The sequence below is a fragment of the Salmo trutta genome, chromosome 14 (assembly GCF_901001165.1).
Source record: "Salmo trutta chromosome 14, fSalTru1.1, whole genome shotgun sequence".
NCBI lineage: Eukaryota > Metazoa > Chordata > Actinopteri > Salmoniformes > Salmonidae > Salmo > Salmo trutta.
Genome location: NC_042970.1, coordinates 81,543,929 through 81,549,788, shown reverse-complemented (window position 1 = coordinate 81,549,788; position 5,860 = coordinate 81,543,929).

Here is a 5,860-nt window from a genome sequence, read left to right as displayed (position 1 = left end):
GGACACTGCGGAGGAGTAGGCTCCGTCCGTAACGCCCGCTCGATGTCCGCGTCCACCTCCCAGACCACCGGTGCCACCAGGCAGGAGGCTGGAAGGATGGGCGTGGGCTCGGTGGACCGTTCCTCGGCGTCATGGAGACGAGACAGTGCGTCGGCCTTAGTGTTCCGGGAACCTGGGATATACGAGATGTTAAACCGACATCTCGTAAAGAACATCGCCCACCTGGCTTGACGCGGGTTCAGTCTCCTCGCCGCCCGGATGTACTCCAGATTGCGGTGGTCAGTCCAGATGAGAAAAGGGTGGCGCGCCCCCTCAAGCCAATGTCTCCACACCTTCAGGGCTCTGACCACAGCCAACAGCTCCCTGTCCCCCACATCATAGTTACGCTCCGCCGGACTCAACTTCCTAGAGAAGAAGGCGCAGGGGCGGAGCTTGGGGGGGGCGTCCGAGCGCTGGGACAGCACGGCTCCTACCCCAGCCTCGGACGCGTCCACCTCCACTATGAAGGGCAAAGAGGGGTCCGGGTGCGCCAGCACCGGGGCGTCGGTGAACAGAACCTTCAGACGACTAAAGGCCCTGTCCGCCTCCGCGGACCACTGCAACCGCACCGGGCCCCCCTTCAACAGTGAGGTAATGGGAGCCGCCACCTGCCCAAAGCCCCGGATAAACCTCCGGTAGTAATTGGCAAATCCCAAAAACCGCTGCACCTCCTTCACCGTGGTGGGAGTCGGCCAATTACGCACGGCTGAGACGCGGTCACATTACATCACTACCCCTGATGAGGAAATGCGATACCCCAAGAAAGAGACGGCTGGTTTGGAAAACTCACATTTCTCAGCCTTGACGTATAGGTCATGCTCCACCAGTCGCCCAAGCACTTTACGCACCAGAGACACATGCTCGGCGCGTGTAGCGGAGTAGACCAGAATGTCATCGATGTACACCACTACACCCTGACCGAGCAGGTCCCGGAGAATCTCGTCCACAAAGGATTGAAAGACTGCGGGAGCATTCTTTAACCCATACGGCATGACGAGGTACTCATAATGGCCAGATGTGGTACTAAATGCAGTTTTCCACTCGTCCCCTCCTCGGATACGCACCAGATTATATGCGCTCCTGAGATCCAATTTCGTGAAGAAGCGCGCCCCGTGAAATGACTCCATCGCCGAGGCGATGAGAGGTAGTGGGTAACTGAAACCCACTGTGATAGCATTTAGACCTCTATAGTCAATGCACGGGCGCAGACCTCCCTCCTTTTTCTTCACGAAAAAGAAGCTCGAGGAGACGGGTGAGTGAGATGGCCGAATGTATCCCTGCCTCAAGGATTCAGTGACGTATGTCTCCATAGCCGCTGTCTCCTCCTGAGACAGGGGATAAACATGACTACGAGGAAGGGCAGCGCCCACCTGGAGGTTTATCGCACAGTCTCCTCGTCGATGAGGTGGTAATTGGGTCGCCTTCGTTTTACTGAAGGCGATAGCCAAATCGGCATATTCTGAGGGAATGTGCACGGTGGAGACTTGGTCTGGACTCTCCACCGTAGTCGCACCGATGGAAACTCCTATGCACCTGCCCGAGCACTCATTTGACCACCCCTTAAGAGCCCTCTGTCCCCACAAAATCTTAGGGTTGTGAGTGGCTAGCCAGGGAATCCCTAGAACCACTGGAAACGCTGGGGAATCGATGAGGAAAAGACTAATCTGCTCCTCATGACCCCCCCGCATTTCCATGACCAGAGGTACAGTGACCTCCCTGACCAGCCCCGACCCTAGTGGTCGACTGTCTAGGGCGTGTATGGGGAAGGGTTGGTCCAACTGGACCAGGGGAATCCCTAACTTAGCCGCGACCCCACGGTCCATAAAACTCCCTGCTGCGCCTGAATCGACTAGCGCCTTAAACCGGGAGTGAGGGGAGAAACAAGGGAAAGACACTGACACATACATGTGACGTACAGGGGGCTCTGGGTGAGGCTGGTGCTGACTCACCTGAGGTGTCAAAGGAGTGCTCTGCCTGCCGTCTGGACTCCTAGGGGAGTCTCCCCAGCACCGGTCCACAGTGTGCCCTCTGCGACCACATGAGGTGCAGGAGCGACCCCCCCCTCCAGTCTTCCTGGCTGCTGCCCCCCCTATCTCCATAGGCGTGGGAGGAGGAGGGCTGGAGGGTGGAATGAGCAGGGCCCGGGTCGGACGTCCGCGGGCGGCCAGCAGATTGTCCAGTCGGATGGACAGATCCACCAGTTGGTCCAGTGTGTGAGTCGTGTCCCGACAGGCTAATTCCCGGCGGACGTCCTCCCTCAAACTGCAACGGTAGTGGTCTATAAGGGCCCTCTCATTCCACCCTGCTCCCGCGGCCAGGGTCCGGAACTTGAGAGCGAAATCCTGCGCGCTCCTCGTCTCCTGCCTCAGGTGAAACAGCCGCTCACCCGCCGCTCTCCACTCCGGGGGATGATCGAATACTGCCCGAAAGCGGCGGGTGAACTCTGGGTAGTTGTCCCTGGCTGAGTCCGGACTGTCCCACACAGCGTTTGCCCATTCCAGGGCCTTACCCGTGAGACAGGAGATGAGGACGCTGACGCTCTCCTCCCCCGAGGGAGGGGGACGAACGGTCGCCAGGTATAACTCCAACTGGAGTAAGAAGCCCTTACACCCAGCGGCCGTTCCATCGTACTCCCTGGGGGGAGCGAGTTTCACCCCACTGGTACTGGGAGCTGTGGGTGCTGGTGGGGGCGCAGGCTGTTGGACTGCCGCGTTCGGGGGGCCGAGAGGGCGTCGGTCCCAGCTCTCCAGGCGCGCCAACACCTGATCCATGGCGTTACCCAGCCGGTGGAGCAGGGTAGAGTGTTGATCCACGGTTTCCTCCATGGACATGGCTGGCGCTGAAGCTCCTGCTGACTCCATTACGTTAGGGTACGTGATTTCTGTCAGGCTTGGGTGTAGTGGGTGAGGAATCAAATGCAGGAAGCTGCGATACAGAGTAGTGGCTTTAATAAGCACAACGGCAAAAACACAAGCCTTCCCAAAACAGCGATCAAAGCGCACAACAAAACAAGGTGCCCCAAACACAGGGGACAAAACACTGTTGGTGCAAACACACGCACTACTGCAAAATACAAAATCAGAGTGTCGCCAAGCAAAGCAAACAGAGAAACACAATCACGTACAAAAACCATACATCCTACGCTAACCTAAATAACCCCCCTTTTCTAATGACTAACCCAAAACAGGTGCGTGCCTACCTAGACCTAACCAAACGAAAGTGAAACAAAACAGGGATCGATGGCAGCTAGTAGTTCGGCGACGACGACCGCCGAGCCCCGCCCGGCCGAGGAGGGGCGCCACCATCCGTCACCGTCGTGACAGCGGTTCAGATCTTTTTCACATAGTCTACACCTGTCTGCAGTTTTATGTTATGGGTGATCTTTTCCATTAAATACAGTTCTTTCTGTCTACCACTCCTCTCTTCCATAGTATGAATGTCCTCCTTTAACCAATGCTCTATAATTAACAATGTCTACACTGTATTTCTGATCAATTTGATGTTATTTTAATGGACTCATTTTTTTGCTTTTCTTTCAAAAACAAGGACATTTCTAAATGACACCAAACTTTTGAATGGCAGTGTAATAACTTATCTAGGATCAGCTTTCTCTCCCCAAGCCGACCAGAAAATAATGGAAAACTGACCCAAGATCAGTGCTGTACATAGGCAACTTTCAACCCAATGTAATGCAGAGCGCGTTCCAGCTCGTCAACACAATCGGCTGCAGGGAAGGTTACTTTCTGCGTTGTTCGGCATATCAAATAAATCACATTTTATTGGTCACATACACATATTTATCAGATGTTATTGTGGGTGTAGAGAAATGCTTGTGTTCCTGGCTCCAACAGTGCAGTAGTATCTAACAATTCACAACAATACACACAAATCTAAGTAATATAATGTAATTAAGAAATATGTACACATTAGATCGAACAATGTTTTTTATTTATTTTATTTTATTTCACCTTTATTTAACCAGGTAGGCAAGTTGAGAACAAGTTCTCATTTACAATTGCGACCTGGCCAAGATAAAGCAAAGCAGTTCGACAACATACAAAAACACAGAGTTACACATGGAGTGAAACAACATACAATCAATGATACAGTAGACAACAACAAAAAATATTTAAAAAATAAGACTATATACAATGTGAGCAAATGATGTGAGATAAGGGAGGTAAAGGCAAAAAAGGCCATGGTGGCAAAGTAAATAAAGTATAGCAAGTAAAACACTGGAATGGTAGATTTATAATTTGAAGAAACTTCAAAGTTAAAATATAAATAATATGGTGTAAAGGAGCAAAATAATAAATAAAATAAATAAATACAGTAGGGGAAGAGGTAGTAGTTTGGGCTAAATTATAGATGGGCTATGTACAGGTGCAGTGATCTGGGAGCTGCTCTGATAGCTGGTGCTTAAAGCTAGTGAGGGAGATAAGTGTTTCCAGTTTCAGAGATTTTTGTAGTTCGTTCCAGTCATTGGCAGCAGAGAACTGGAAGGAGAGACGACCAAAGGAGGAGTTGGCTTTAGGGGTGACCAGAGAGATATACTTGCTGGAGCGCGTGCTACAGGTGGGTGCTGCTATGGTGACCAGTGAGCTGAGATAAGGGGGGACTTTACCTAGCAGGGTCTTGTAGATGACCTGGAGCCAATGTGTTTGCCGACGATTATGAAGCGAAGGCCAGCCAACGAGAGCGTACAGGTCGCAGTGGTGGGTAGTATATGGGGCTTTGGTGACAAAACGGATGGCACTGTGATAGACTGCATCCAGCTTGTTGAGTAGGGTATTGGAGGCTATTTTGTAAATGACATCGCCGAAGTCGAGGATTGGTAGGATGGTCAGTTTTACGAGGGTAAGTTTGGCAGCATGAGTGAAGGATGCTTTGTTGCGAAATAGGAAGCCAATTCTAGATTTAACTTTGGATTGGAGATGATTGATGTGAGTCTGGAAGGAGAGTTTACAGTCTAACCAGACACCTAGGTATTTGTAGTTGTCCACAAATTCTAAGTCAGAACCGTCCAGAGAAGTGAGTGACATTGTGACATGTCGGGAGTGACATTGACAAAAAATACAGTAGAATAGAATACAGTACATATGATATGAGTAAAGCAGTATGTAAGCATTATTTAAACATTAAAGTGGCCAGTGATTCTAAGTCTAGGGCAGCAGTCTATCTATATGGGGCAGCAGCCTCTAAGGTGCAGGGTTGCGTAACCGGGTGATAGCCGGCTAGTGATGGCTGGCACTATATTTAACATTTTTGACATGCGTTTTTCTGGATTTTTTTGTTGTTATTCTGTCTCTCACTGTTCAAATAAACCCACCATTAAAATTATAGACTGATCATTTCTTTGTAAGTGGGCAAACGTACAAAATCAGCAGGGGATCAAATACTTTCCCCCCCCACTGTATATCGACATAACCTGAAAGACCGCTCAGCAAGGAAGAAGACACTGCTCCAAAACCGCCACAAAAAAGCCAGACTACGGTTTGCAACTGCACATGAGGACAAAGATCGTACTTTTTGGAGAAATGTTCTCTGGTCTGATGAAACAAAAATAGAACTGTTTGGCCATAATGGCCATTGTTATGTTTGGAGGAAAAAGGGGAAGGCTTGCAAGCCGAAAAACACCATCCCAACCGTGAAGCATGGGGGTGGCAGCATCATGTTATGGGGGTGCTTTGCTGCAGGAGGACTGGCGCACTTCACAAAATAGATGGCATCACGAGGAAGGGAAATTATCTGGATATATTGAAGCAACATCTCAAGACATCAGTCAGGAAGTTAAAGCTTCGTCGCAATTTGGTCTTCCAAA